At 39.5% G+C, this 15,433-nt stretch overlaps 1 protein-coding gene across 4 annotated transcripts in view; it reads right to left on the reverse strand.

Moving 5' to 3' along the window:
* Window positions 1-15,208, reverse strand: part of PIK3CA (phosphatidylinositol-4,5-bisphosphate 3-kinase catalytic subunit alpha) — a 44,270-nt gene extending 29,062 nt beyond the window's left edge. For 3 of the 4 annotated variants that reach the window (XR_010307222.1, XR_010307221.1, XM_064165691.1), the window contains exon 1: window positions 15,002-15,208. The gene's annotated coding sequence lies outside the window, so the exon portion shown is untranslated. Of the gene's footprint in view, window positions 1-3,972; window positions 4,199-15,001 lie in introns of those variants that run through there. The other variant, XM_064165692.1, reaches the window with a different exon arrangement.
* Between the last annotated feature and the right edge of the window lie 225 nt (window positions 15,209-15,433).

The raw sequence follows: 15,433 nt of genomic DNA on the forward strand, positions 1-15,433 counted from the left end.
CAAACTTGGAAAGCTTACCCATAACAAAACATTATAAATGAACCCAAGTAACACCACAGAGAGTCACTTGGGGAATTACAGATTACCACTAACTATCCTCTATTTACTGATAAGAGGTACACAGAAGGTTAAATAGCATGTTTTTGATCAAAGCATGAACAAGGTGGTGAATTGTAGGCTTATTTACATTTCTTCATCACAAGCACAGCAGAAACACACTGCTGTTGAGGCATACGCCAGCACAGAAAAGACAGAGCAAGAACATGCAGTTGTAAGAAGTTTTCTGTCCACACATGCAAATAGTGATAATACAGATGGACCACAGTCAGATTAAATAGTCACAACACAGACTGAGTTTACACTAGCCGCCTTTCAAGTTTTGTTCCACAATCCTGCTGAAGCTTCTCTGGACTGAGGGTTGTAGGAGTGCATCTTCTCCCAGCTCCAGGTGTGTGTTCTCACACATCATACTGGCTCTGGTACTCCCTGAGCCAGCTTGTTACAGGGTTAGATGGACCAAAGGGTCACAGAACTACTCTTTCTTTCTTGGGTTAGTGTCTGCTGTTTTGGCCATCTTACTGAGATTACCCACAAAGGGGTATGAGTATGATGGCAACACTGCTGAGCTAGTTCAGCTTTAACAATGATGGCTCATTCCACTACAAGTTTTTCCTCCCTCCCCAACAATAATTACTAAGAAATAGAAGCTGGTCTGGGGGGACACACATATGAAATCTCTTCAGACAAGTATCTTCTCAAAATAAATATCAACCTTGGCTTTTTAAACATTAAAAAAGAGAAGCATTAAGTTGTGTTTTCAATACTTGCAATGGTCCAAAAGGAACACCCCAAAATCCTAAAATCTACACTCTTTTTAAAGCATTAAAACAGCAGTTTTTCTTTTATACTGAGATACAGACAAGTGCTGGAATGGTGCATGGAGTGACTCTGTGCACATTAATTTTACTTGCACATGTAAGCACGCCTCCAGGGTTTTGATTTGGAAAGCAAAAATGTAAACAGAAACAGTTTTGAAGTACAGTTGGCAGCTTGTGTTTCTGTGTACACTTTCAAATTTGGAAGACTGCCTGGAATAAACAGAATCAATAACGTTCTTCGACAGTAAAAGGACTGTAATTCTAAGAGAATTCTAGAGAGATGCTATTTAAATCCAACTAAGGGTACACACAAACACTGCATCACATAGATGCTGCATCACATCTGCAATCCCTGGCTAAAAAGCAGTGGAAATCCCCAACCTGCGATCCCTAACCTCAACCAAAGCCCCTTAATCTTTTTTTCCCTCTGCCAAAATCTTTGGGACACTACAGAGGGTCAGAAAAAAACAAGCTCAAAGATAGTATCACATTCTTTTCAACACATTATGGCCTTCTTGATCCCTCTGATTGCTGATCTCCATCACTAACCTTGCTAAGCACCCAACCTAGAAGTGATCAAACTTTGAAACTCCATTCAAAAATATTAAATATACATAGAGGAAGAAAAAGGGAAGTTAAACAACAGAACTCCCAAAGTACTGGATCCTACTTGCTTCCAAAGACCCTTATTGTAACAATGCAAATTTATATCATATATGAACTAATTTCTGTACTGTAAGAAAAATTCTGATATTTAGAATAAGAAATTCCAGATTTAAAAAAAAAATATTTGGGTAAATTATGACATTATCACCTCACAGCACTGAATTGTGCAGAGCTACAGTGGCATGGTAACCTCAATTTCATGCTACTGAATATTTTATTACAAGTTACAGGCTATCATTATTTTTTTAATGCCTTCTTGATGGCATACAAATATGTTAACTCTGGAAAGCTTTCCCATCGTAAAGTCCTGCTAATTCTTTTGAAAATAATTCCACTCCTTTGAGGAATTGACCCCAGTAAGGGTGCAATTAACTAAGAATTGTACTGTAGGAGCGTTAATATCAATTCCAAACATTAAGGGTTGGACTTGATGATCTGTGAGGTCTCTTCCAACCCTGATGATACTGTGATATTAGTACTTGAATTAGTATTTTCCATGTTCTTAATTTAACTAAGCTTAGGAAAAATTAACTGGAGTCAAAACCCCATATACATTTTCCCCTAAAGACATCTGAAACTATTGCAGCTGTTTTAACCACACTTTTACATGTAAAAGCCCTGTGTATCTATTATCTATGGCTCAGCATGATACTACCTGTATTTTTTCCCCTCTATGTGTTTTGGGTTTGTACATGAACATTTTGCTAGAAGAACCTCAAGCAGGAGTGTCACTGATGTAAGTTTTAAGGACCTTTCTACAAGGAAAAACGGTTACCTTTCAGTGTAGATGGAATCTGCATTACAAGCAAAGAGCTGACCTTTCATGCTCTTCTAGCAAAAAGAGTAGAAAATCCTTCCTTGCAAAGACAACACTCATATTTCCATCTAATCTATAAATTAGATGGAAATCAGATGTAATGAATATCACCACCATCTAGAGACTACTCACAGACATTCTACCAGATCCACACAGATCTCAAGATTTGAAAATTAAGATATATCTAAGTGTAATATATATAAAGCAGCTAATTGATGAGACACTTTTTTCCTGTTTTGTAAATTATCTGAGGACATGTTCTCCAGAGACAGGAGCTTCATCCAATTTTGTCAGTCCATACTTGAAACTGTATTAGTCATTCAGTAAGCCACTACACTTTAATTGAAGACCATTAGTTTTTTCCAGTCACAAGACAAATCTCATTACATTGCTTTCACAGACAGGACATAGCAAGGTTTTATAATGATTTGTGGTATTGCTGTCCTGTGGGGGTAGAACTCCTGCCAAACCCATTTTGGCCACTGCTCTGCCCCTCCCGTGAGCTAGGGTCCAAGAGTGAAGAGCAGACCAACCAATGGCAATTGGCTTCAGCAAGGCTGCCCTGGGGGCCAGCAGCCAGTACCACTGTCAGGTGTCTTGTGCTGCCCCTCAACGTGCCCCTGTAGCCCATCAGGCATCAAACCTTGAATTCACTGGCCAAAACAAGTGATGCATGTGCCTATTCACCAGTTTGATTTTCAAAAGGTGTATTTAATGGGGGAAGGATGTGAAAACCTGCCTTTCCCACGGCGTCTCTGCAGCCGTGCCGAGTCCCCCATTAGCGAACCGCTTAACTGAGTCTCTACCTGCAGAACGCATTGTTCACAGCGGCCCTGTTTCCTCAGCTTGCATTAGCAGCTTGCAGCAACTTACTTCTCCCTTCTCCTCTGCCTGGAATACGTTTTGTGTTTCTACTCTCGGGTACATAATTGCAATTTTTGGAAGCTGACTCTGGAACCAAGGTGTTGTCAGTGCACTTGCTCGAGTTAACGCTAAGGCTCCACAAGCCTCGGCAGAATTGTTCCTATTTCCCACGTTCTGATTGTTTAAACGGTTTCATTCTGTGTCCATAAATACCCTGTGTGCAACTACTTACTGTCAACCGAGAGCCCAGATGAACCTTACGGGATTGTCCCAATTTTTGACTAGTAATATTCGACATTCATACAGAAATTAATACTCCTGATTAATATTTTATATTCATTTTGTAACAATCGCTGATATCAAAGAGCTGCTCATTAGGACTCGTGTCTAAATGTCATTTCCTTGCCAGGCAGAATTTTCCTCTACTTTTAGTATTGCCTTAAGAAAGTCTTCTACTCATTAAACAACCCAGCTATGTTTATAGATTTTTATTTACTAAGTGTAGGTTACATAATGTTCTTGATTCTCTATTAAACTGACTGAAGTATCAACTACAGATATATGCCCAAAAAAGCTTTAATTAAAAACTTCTAAAGAACCCCCAAAACAAAAAGGAGAATTAAAGAAAAAGACAAAATAATTCCTGAGACAAGAGCAACACTTTTCAGAATGGAAAATACTTCAAACTTTCTAAAGGCCAAAATGTATCATTCTCATCTTCAGACACGTCAGGCATTCCAAACTCACCATGAAGAGAACTGGGCAGAGTTGCCTGTCTCATTCTGATGCATTCCAAACCTGCTGTGTGGTGACAATAAGACTGTCCCAGACTAGGTATTTTCAGTACTGTCCTTTTGTTCTTCCTGCTTGCCAAGCTGGCATCTTTCCAAAACCCAGAAAGACTTGAACAAATAGGTCTGAAATTGTCCTCCATGAAAACATTCTTACACATTTTTAAACAGCAGAAGTGCTGTTTTGGTTAGAAAGCAAAGCTGACTTACTGCAGTTACGTCTTACTTTACGTATTACACACAGAAAAGGCAGTGATAGGCAGAACTGCTTATCTGATCACAAACAGCAGCCCAAGGGAAACAAACAAACAACAGCATTTAACCCTGTCAAAACACAGCTTCACGTTTAGTTTCCTTCTAGAAACAGACAAGCATTTAGAACACTATCATTTTTTTTTCATGCTTACCTACTTCACCCCCATAACAAAACCAGCACTGAGTACTACGGCACTGTTCTAGACAAACCTAAAAAAAACACCCAACTACCACTATTGGTAGCGTCTGTAGAATCACAGTGCAACAGAAATACAAGATTATTCTTTCCTGGAAATACAAAAGTCACCTTGGAAATCAGTGAAAAGAAGTTCAGTTTAGTATGAGAATATGGGTGGACTATGTTACAAAACTTTTTTCTTTAGTTATCCTGCATGCAGCTTTATTTTTTATTTTCTGTTTTTTCAGAATTCAATATTCTTGGATTGTGGTTGTAGTGACTGTCAAATATTAGGAATAACATTAATGGGAGGAGGTTATCCTGAAAAATGAAAAGAAGTCATTCTTAAGTACTGCCCAAGAGGTAACATACATGTTATCTGTTATTGATAAAATACAGAAGCAAACAGTTGAAATGAAAAAAAAAAGGGTAAACAGTTTATCATTGCTGGGTGTTTCCCCCCCCTCCCCTCCCTCCTTTTCTCTTTCCACACAAACCAAAAGACCTTTGTAAATTTTCAAATCCTCTTGCTTACCCTCCCCCCACCCATGTAGGCATATTGTTTATAGCTTTGCTCATCATTTGAAAGCCATGAAAACAGGATCACAAGAAAGAAACATTTGCACGTTGCTGGTGACCTCTGTAACTCCCATTGTGACTGTTTTTTCCCTAGGGATCCCATGACATACCAAGAGCAGAATGTCTGTCCTAGAACATTTTCTTCCAATTAAAGATGGGGTTTTTTTTTCTTTGTTAAATAAAGGAAAGTCTGAAATTAAATCTTAACTTTGATTCTGAAATCATTCAGTAATTCCATTTCTAGCTTCACCTCAAAGGAAAGGATTTTGTTATTTATAGAAAACTAGCAGTTATAAAGCACAACAAAGAATTAAAAAGCAACACAACTCTTCACAGATCTGCCTACTCATTATTTCAACCATTAGCTTGCTTGATGTGTAGCAAGATGAGATTCACTCTCCTATCTCACTCTGTTCTGGTTGGAGCTGTTCCTCCACAGTTAAGTGTGCACTCAAGCTCAGTGAGCAGCACTTGGATTCTTTCAAGCTTTTTAAATCAAAACCCCTGAAGTTTGGCAACAAAACCAGCACCGCATGCCATTTTGTATCAATAAACATATTTTTTTTTTCTCCAATTACCTATTTTTCTTTAACATATATGGGTGACAAACTTTCAGCTTCTTTCTACAAACACCACTAGTTTTTGCCTGGAGAAATAGTCTGGTTTTGCAAATTAATGTAAGATGATACAAATGAATGACTGCTCTAGAATGATATTCATGAAACTAGATTAGATAAGTAGCAAACGCTGACTACATATATAAACCATAAAACTCCACCTTAAATAATGCTGTTTACTCTATTTTCCATGTTTCTTCCCATCCTCCCACCTTCCTGGGATAATTGGAACCCAGACAGTAAACAAGATCTTTAAAAACAGGAAGCGCTGACACACAGACAAGGACAAGGAGCCGGAGCAGAGTGAATCCAGGTGTTCTGTGCTCTGATCTAGTCTGAATCTTCACTTAACTCAGACAGCTGTGTAGCAGGGCTGTAATTCAGATACTGGGCCTTTCCTGGTGTTCATCTCCCCTAGACATGTCACCTTGGCTCTGCTCACACCTAGGAGGGCAGAGAAAGCACAGCAATAAACTAGAGGTAATGAAGTCCTCGCACCACTACGCTCGCCTCTCCAAAACAAGCAACAGTGTCCTGAGGATTCAATCCACAATGTTCACCTGACCGCTCCTCTGGATGTAAGGCACAGAGAGAAACACCTGTTCAAATCAAAATCTGACCGAGATCAGGATCACTTCTGTTCATTAATTTCATCCATCTCTGTTTTTCCACCCTGTGAGCCTTTCCTTCACTAAGAAGTAGCTGCAGAAGATTTCAAACTCAGACTGACTTGCAGCGTATTTTACTCTTCCCACATAACATTCCTCAGGATTCAGTCCAACAGCAACTTTAAATTGAGATAGAGTCTCTCCAGTTCTAAATTAGTCCAGACCCTGGAAGCAACTGTGTAAAAATAAGAGGTCTTGGAGTGGCAGTGTATAGCAGCATTTTAGCAACTTTGCATTAAAACACAGAAAAGCAAGCTGGAGAACAGAAGTTTCTGTTCCAAAATCCAAATATAAATTGGCTTTCCATTTGTTCTGTTTTAATTGACCTCTGCAGTCAAGCATCACTTTCAGAAATATGGGTTTTGTCTGCATGGACTTACTGAATTATGTTAGCAAAATATTATAACCCATCCTCTGTCTGACTGTAAATAACTTCACTTTTGATAGAGCACTTGTAAGGAGCCATGTGCCTCAGCAAAAAGCCATGGAAGTAGGTTTGTTTTACTTCCTTTGTTCAAACTCCCAGACTAGAAAAATCCAAAACAGCACACTCTCCACTTAGTTATTTTTTCACTCATTAAAAAAAAAACATTTACTGAGAGAAGGAAGTTTGTGGCATTTAAAGGTATAATCATTGTAATGAAAAAAATAATTTCTGCAGCTAAATACTCCTGCCCCATTAACAGCAAAAATGGTTTCTAGCAAACTGTCCCATGCAAAGGACACATGGAACAAGACAGCAGGCAAACAAAACCAGTTTCTTGCAAATTGTGCCCTGCAGTTGCTTATTTCTATACAAGCTATAATCACAACAAGAACACCATGGCTTTTCAAGAGCCAGGAATAACAAAGTACTACTCCCAGCAGACTTGTTTGTGATACAATCAATAGTGATTAACTAAATATATTTATTAGGTAGATTACAACCCTGCTGAAAGGTAAACACCAACTGTTTTCCATAAAATATTATCAACAGACCTTCATTTACTGCAGTAGTGGACAGAGATTGTCCTGTCTACCCTACACCAAGTGTGTGAGTGGCACAGAGGGATAACACTCATCTGCAAAGCACTTAGCACCACTGCACGCTCCCAGGAGGCTTCACCACCTTATGGTCACAGATCACTTAGGTGTATTGCAGTAATGCACATCAGAAACACAGATGATTAACGTGAAACTATGCTGTTGACTGAATTACAGATTTTGGAAGCATATCTGACTGCTTTATGTAAATTACAAAGAAACCAAAGTTTATCTGAAACTTTAAGGAGTGTAGTTTTATTCTTGTTCTAGCTGTTGACTCTGGCTGAACAGGACTTCTCTCTGCATTTATCAGTTGAGTGCCTAAGCAGCAACCTTGACTTGAGACACTATAAATTTGTGTTTAAGAAATGCAAACAAACACGAGTCATTGTTACTCTGTATGCCACTAGATCTTGAACACTTCACCCTGAAACACAGAATTAGCTATGGTAAACTGTGACAAATGGCTCTTCAGCATGTTTAATCAAGTATTTACCATTTCTGTGTATATATCCATTTGATGCATCTGCTTTGCAAACTCTTGTGCAAAGATGAAAACATGACTTCAAGTTTGGGGCTGCTGGGACACTGAGCTTGTTACCTGAATTGTTTCTCTAACAAGGTCAGGGTACAAGCCATTTGTGTTCACTACATCTGAATGAAATAGCTAAGATTTGCCTAAACAGACATTTGAATTAACATGAACTTTCCAAAGAAAAGGTGAGGTAAGTTCTTCAGTATTTAAAGAGCAAATACCAGAAACATCTCCACAACAGTTTAAAGACTTCTCTATTTCCCAGATTGCAAAATCACTTCTATATCCAGATTAAACACACTGAGACTAAGGCAGATGCTGCCTACTACTATAGAGTTCTGCGAGAAGGAAACATTAAAAGTAAAGACTTTAATTTAAAAAAAGGGCATAGAAATACTGGCAGTAGTCAGTGATTAGGTTTTAAGAGAACTTGACAAATCTACACAAACAAGGAAGTATTTTTAATACACTAGTCTCAGGAAATATTTTGTTAATGTTTTCATAGGTGTGTACATTTAAAAATACACCTCAAAGCAGTTTTCAGTCTGGTAAATTTAACCCTTGGATAAAGCAGAAAGCCACAAGAACATATGCATTTTGAATTTAATTTCAACTCAGAAAGCCCACTAATTAGGGAAATATCACCATATTACAAATAATCTTTGTTGTTGTTTAAATAACCTATTTTATATCAGGACAGCAAGAAATTGGAAGCTGTATTAATGGTTATGCTTCTCACATCCTGAAGTTGCTTGTTGTACTATCCTATCTGCTGACGCACAACAGAAAGCTTGAAAAAAAGAGGTGATGAAAGAAAAGCCTAAAAGCTGGATTGTGAAGCAATCTTAAAACACATTTTAAAAAGTTTCCACAGTCAGGAATAGATTGTGCTATACTTTTCTTCATGTATCAACTCTGCTGTTTTCCTGATCCTTGGCTTCAGTTTCCATCCTTTATCTCTTGGTGGTAGTTATGCCATCTTCCCCTGCATGTCAAAACAGCCACAGATGGAGGCATCTAAGATCAAGGGAGCACTGCTGAGCAGTGATAACAACATCAGTGCTTTATCCTTTATTTCAGAGCAAGTTGAGGAGGAAGCCAAGTTAGAATTGTACTAACCACAACCCTAGTAAACAATTAAACATGAGAAAAACAAGCTCTAGGTTGTCAATTAAAATGTTAAAATCAATTTTAAGCACTTGTAGCTTAATGACCACTTATCTAAAAATTCATATAACTGGTTAAGTGTATAATTTCAATTTCACATATTATTATTCTGTACAAAAATACAATCTACTACAAATCAGTCTTTGTAACAAGCTTGCTAGAGTAAAAGTGGTATTCAAGGCACCTTACTTGAACATATCCTCAGTTACCACAATCAAGACTATTCAAGATGCCTGGCTGTTGCTTAAAAATTAGCTCTTTCACATAGACACTAGAGGTTTTCTAGGGACAAGGGCTCTGCTACAATATTTAACACAAAGATTTCAGGAGACAGAATGAAATTACGAGAAGATAAGTGACACTACATGTATTAATCACTTTCCTCCCACCAGTGGGGACAGCCTTGATAAAGTGGTAGTTGGAACAGGTTGCTTGACATCTGCATTAATTTTGAGAAGGCAAAAGAGCAAATTTAAGCTTCATTATTGTCACTTTTAAAATCCAGACATTTGTTCTTTGTTCTGTTAATATCTGGAAACATAAATACAAAAATGAGGAGTAAGTGGGATGTTTTATAATCTAAGCAGTTTAATGACAGCCAGAAGCATATTTAAGACTATTTGGAATGGAAGTTTTGACTTCCCTTTTCCCAAAGGAAGCCAGCTCTATCTAGAAACTTCTCATGTTAATACTGCTAATTTTAATCTTTTAAACTATGCCTGTGGTCAAAAGTCAAGCCAGTGTTTTCCAGCCTTAATGAAAAGTACCTTCAGTTGGGTAACAACTCATCACACAAAGCATACTTGCTGAGTTTAAGAAACAATTTGCCTCTGCTCTGTTTGCTTGGTAAGCCAGCCTTTACTCTCTGCCCATTCTTACTTCTTTTGTGCTTGTATTTTCAAGCGTTTAGCTTGCCAACATCTCTGCAGAGATCAGTCTCCTCGCTTTACTAGCAAGTCAGATGGCAAAGTCCCAATACACAAAAAGTTGTGTTTATTAGGTTTGGATGACAGAACAGGCAGGAATTTCTACTTATGGCAAATTAGTCTCAGATGAAACACTGAAACTTGGTATTTTCAGTAATGTTCAATGTTTCCTTCATTTTTGGATGATCAAGAACTTGTCTTTGATGACTGCCAGTAGCTAAAAGAAATAAGGTTTCAACGAGGAGTACGTTTTTGCATACAGATTAGTGTTCTCTGCAAGAACCCACAGATAAACAGCTCAGTTTCTGACACTTTCAAAACAACAAATGCAGTATCAGCAGAAAATGTATGCTTCTGGAAGGACCATAACCCAAGTTAACAGCAATAGCTAAAGATCAGGAATGTTCTTGGAACACACTGGTCAAGAGTCATTCAGCACCATCAATTGCTATGTTAAGTACTGGCAAAATACTGACTAATTAGTATGGAAATAAACAAGTAAGTCTAAAGGACAGATACATTTTTTGACATGTACAATCTAGGAGGTAGCATTCCAGTTTTCCTTCTTTTTAGACTTCAAGACTTCCCAAGGGAAGTTTCGCTATGTTTCTTTGCCTTAGAATGGAGTTATAATATACAGCCAATAACGTGACTCAGCCATCTCAAAGACTCAGGGAACTTTATAGTAAGTCTTAGTCAATACAGCAAGTCTCCCATATTAGAGAAATGTGTTTTGTGGTTCACAATCATAAAAAGCTAGTCTTGGTAGCACTTCTTTAATCGGAAGCTGTTTACAAAAGTTTTCCTGTATAAAAATCCATGAAGATAAAGAAGTGTGTTAATGTACACACCCAAAAACACCTGCAAACAAAACCAATAATCTTTTGACATACAGCTAACCTTCTCCTGGTAAAAACCAATGAAGCACAAAACAGATGGCTGAACCTGAAGTTCTGTGTTTGACCCAACAGTTCTTAAGCTGACTGAAGTATTGATTTGCTTCTATTGCTACAAGTTAGCAACATGCTGAAAAGGTGAGAAGCTTCACCATTAAACCACTGCTGTCTCTCTCCTTCAATTTCAGAGGTAAGCTGGTTTGTTGGAATTTTGGTTTTGTATTTCTAGAGCTCAAATATTTGAGCACAGTTTTTCAGAAACAGACCACAAACATTCCCAGCAAGCATACTTGGTCAGTTATGGTTGCTAAGAGCTTTCAGTCCCTGTTTACCAGCTTTAAAAGAGCTCTCTCAATAGAGAGCAAGTGATGTTCACTGTCCCTCACATCCCTCAATTGAAGTACACAGCCTTCTTAGCCTGCTTTTCACAACATCTACACCCAGAATTACCTAAGGAAATACTCGTCTAGAATGGAAGTGTAAATGCTGCAAAACTATTCAGTCCTTAGATTGCAAAGACAGACCTAGAACTAGGCAAGAGTGTACTCAGACTGCTGCATTTCCATTTGACCACAAGTTAACTTACATGACACAAAAATGCCTCTTTCTCCCTTCCCCCATCTCTTTAAAAAACAGTTTAATTCCCTCTACCAAGTTAGATTTGTTTGTTGTCTGCTTGGAGTTTTTGGGAGGGTTAATTTAATACTACAGCAGTGCTGCAGGAAAATAATAACAAACCAGTTAATACTTTGAGCATTATTTCTGGTTCATTTAACAGTCAATGAACCATTCAAAAATACATTTACAGTATAAATCCTGTTGGAAGGAACCTCTGGAGGTTATTTGGACCAAGTTTATAGTCAAAACATTTTGCATCTGTTTGGTGTCCAATTAAATATCAAAAGAAAAAAAATATTTTCCCTTCCCATTGCTCCTATCTGCATTAAGATACTACAAAGAGAAACTTGTAACAATTCTTGGCTATGACACACTCCACTTTAAGGGCAAAAGAAACTTCCCATCCAGTTTTAATATAAGTATTTTTGTTGTCTCTTCTAGCTAGAGATGCGATTTCAGACAGACATCACTTGGAGCAGCTGGATGTCTGGCTTTTTAATAGGATGACAAAATTCTCATAAGCATGGGATGTGATGCATAAAAAGCTGCACTCCCCCCTACAATTTCTACCTTAGCTTATACCGTAAGTCACAAGAAGTCTGTTTCTTCAGTTAGACAAAGTAAAAACTCTTGTTTTTACACTCTCCCTCCAACTCAATCATGTAAACAAAAAATGCACACACAGCCCACTTTTCCGTAACTGGGAGACTTATCAGAGCTAATTTTTTTCACTGATTACCAAACAGCAAGCAGTAAGACAAAACTTAGTTGTAGAATGATATTTTAAGACTAAGTTTTGCAGTAATTCTGCTCCAGTTATAAAACATAAAAATCAGTCTCCTTATCAGTATGAAAGATTAATCAAATGTCCTATTCACTACAACCTTTGTTCACCCTTATTAATGTACTTAACTGGGCAAAGCAAGGCTACATGATAGCCATCTACAAGACACTAGCATTTCTTCCATGGATATATCATCATTCCATTTTTCTTTCCCTCAAAACTGGCAAGAAAAGCAACAATTTTTTATTTGGAAGTGGCTGATTTTTGGAAGGTGATTGGATATCCCAGTGTTCCTGGTATCCAGAGAATCTGCACCAGAAGCCTAGAAGGTGACAATTCGCTTTATGTACATGGGTTTTTAGAAGCCACTTTTCAAAGACTAAACACATACCTTGGACTTCTTGCCTTAACATTTATAGTTAACTCTGATTTCTGACTTAAAATTATGATGATTATTATTAAGCTGTTCAAAATTGTATTAGAAAAAAACAAGCCATTAAAAAGCACACTACATAGCTGAATCTGAGGAACAGCTATGATCAGAAAGTTCATTCTTTAAATGATAGCACCCTTAATTGGAAGAAAAATTGTACCTTTAACTGGAAATATTTTATGATATACTCGACCTTGTGAGAAAGCCTGATCATAAAACCCTTACTCCTTGTAGACGTTCTTGTTCTTAAAAGTTTCTGGAAGTTAGAGAAGTGAGTTATGAAGGAAGAACTATCTCCATTTGCTTTCAGAAGCAAGGAGGAAACTGTTGAAGAAACAGTTAACTAAGTACTGAACTACTTTATGACTTCCAGTAAAGCACAATTGCATTGTAAACAGGTTAGGTACACCACCTTTCCCAAAGAAAAATAACAACAAAAAAACCCCAACCAACACAAAACCCAAACACTCGGTGTCCTTATTCATGTAAGTAAACTGCAACAAGAAGCAAATCAAATTTGCCACTAAGGCAGAAGGACAAATAGAAGCAGCCAAACAGCTACAACACAATGGCATCGATTTGTAGGCTGATCTCAGTGTGCTTTCAAAAAAGTCTCCTAAAGCTGCCTCCAGGTTGCTAAGAATGGCATCAAGTTAACACCTATGAAATGCAAGGCATCTGCTCCAGTTAGATTTCAATGGCAGCTCTTAAGTTGCCGTATTTGTCTTAATGAAAAAGCAGAATATTTCAAGGATCACATAAGGAATTGTGTGGTTTCATAAATTCCTCTGTAAACACTATTAGCTTGGTTGATGTGTGATCTATGTGATGACATTGGCTAAAATATGCTTCCAAGTAACTCAACCACTCTGGAAAAAGTTTGCCAATGTTATTGTTTAAGAATAGTTACTCATTATGAAACTTCAATTCACATCACATATGGCTTTATTTCAGAATAGCTTATCCACTCACTTGCCCACAGCAGACAAACCCTTAAATCCCATTTTCCCAAGTACTGGAATATTCCAAGCAACTACCTATGTTTAGGCACAAGAGATGGACTTTGGTTATTACACTGCATTATAGAACTACAGCATGGAAGCAAGTTAAGCAACAAGTATGAGAACATCTCTATAAATTAATTGTGAGTTCAAAGAAATTAAAGCATGATTCAGATCAAGATGAGAACGTTTCTAATTTTATCCAATATTTGAATGTCTGTTGAAGCTAAAGCAAGGATGCAAGGGTAAAAGTAACTAACAGAAGAAATCTGGACCCTGTTCTATTAAGTACTACACAACCCAGATTCAGAACTCATTTTACCACTCCTTTACAAGTTTGCTGCAGAATGCTCACACCTGCAGAATTAACTTATGCAAAGCTTTACAGTCTACATTGTCTTCTTTTAAAGATGTACTTTCCTGTTGTTTGTTCTGAGCATGCAGTGTTTATCCAGCCTCTGGTCAACCAGTGTTTTTTTCAATGAACGAGAGAAGAGCTACACCAAATTTACACACATACCAGTAACAGAAGTCACCAGTAAGAAGTAACTTAGCAACTCCAAGAATACTGAAAACGGTAACAGCCCCCCCCCGCAAGTAAACAGGCTCTTCGCATTAGTTTGGTCAAAGTTTTGTTAACAGTTTCATTAAAAACGCCTAAGTACTGATAAGAAATAGTTCCATATTTAATATCAACAAAAACATCGCTCCGCCTAACAGGCAATAAGAAATACGTGTTTACAGGTAGCACTGGTGTGACACTGCTGCAGCCTGCAGCTGGGAACAGGAGATGGTATGGCACCGATTCATATACACACCCAGTCGGAAGCTCTGCTCCCAGTGTCATTAACTAGCCCAGCCGGGAGTCCGCATACACTCCATCACAAGAACTGTTGAAACGCATTTATAGAAAACACCTCTATTACGGGGGTGGGGGGAGCCACAGTCGAAAGCAAGAAGCTACCAGGGTTTTTCCTCTCCCAGATCGTGTCTGTACAAGGGGAGACCTAGAAACCCGGAGCTGGCAGAGAAACGCCTTGGAGTCTTCCCAGCCGAGGGAATCCTCACCGCAGCGTTCCTCCAGGACTCCGCTACCCTTCCCAGACACCCGAGGGTCGCGCTTCCCTCTCTGGCTGCCGAACACGAGCAAGACACCTCCCAGCCTAAAGAAAGCGGCGCTCCTCTCCGCCACTGCCCAGCCAGAGCGCCAGGAAGTCCCCAAGCACCGCCGCGGGTCGCCCCGGAGAGCGCTGCCGTACTGTGGGAAAGCCAAGCGTCCCTAGCACTGACCCCCGCCTCACTCACCTCACAGAAACTGCCTCCCCGCCTCCGGGCCGGCCCGCAGCCACCGCCCCGACGGGCAGGGCAGGGCTGGGCCGGGCAGCGCTCCGCAGGACTCACAATCTCTTGAGCCGCCCTACAGCCACCACTGCACCCGCTTCGGGCGACCGTCCACCACACAGCCGCTGGCGGAAACAACGCCAACTACCCCGCGCCGCTCCCACGGAGCCTCCTCCCGCACAAGCAATAACAGGAAGGGAGCGGGGCCTGACCCCGGATAGGGATGGCACCGCCCGCCGGAAGTGGAACCGAGGCGGGAAGGGGCAGGCGGCGGCCGGCGCGGGCGTGCGTCCCGGGAGGAGGGGACCAGGGCCGCGCGGTGCGCGGCGGTGCCGGTGCGCGGCGGTGCCGGTGGCGGTGCGACGTCACCGCGCGGTGAGGCAGCCGCTCCTCCCC

The sequence above is a fragment of the Pogoniulus pusillus genome, chromosome 26 (genome assembly GCF_015220805.1).
Source record: "Pogoniulus pusillus isolate bPogPus1 chromosome 26, bPogPus1.pri, whole genome shotgun sequence".
Classification (NCBI taxonomy): Eukaryota; Metazoa; Chordata; class Aves; order Piciformes; family Lybiidae; genus Pogoniulus; species Pogoniulus pusillus.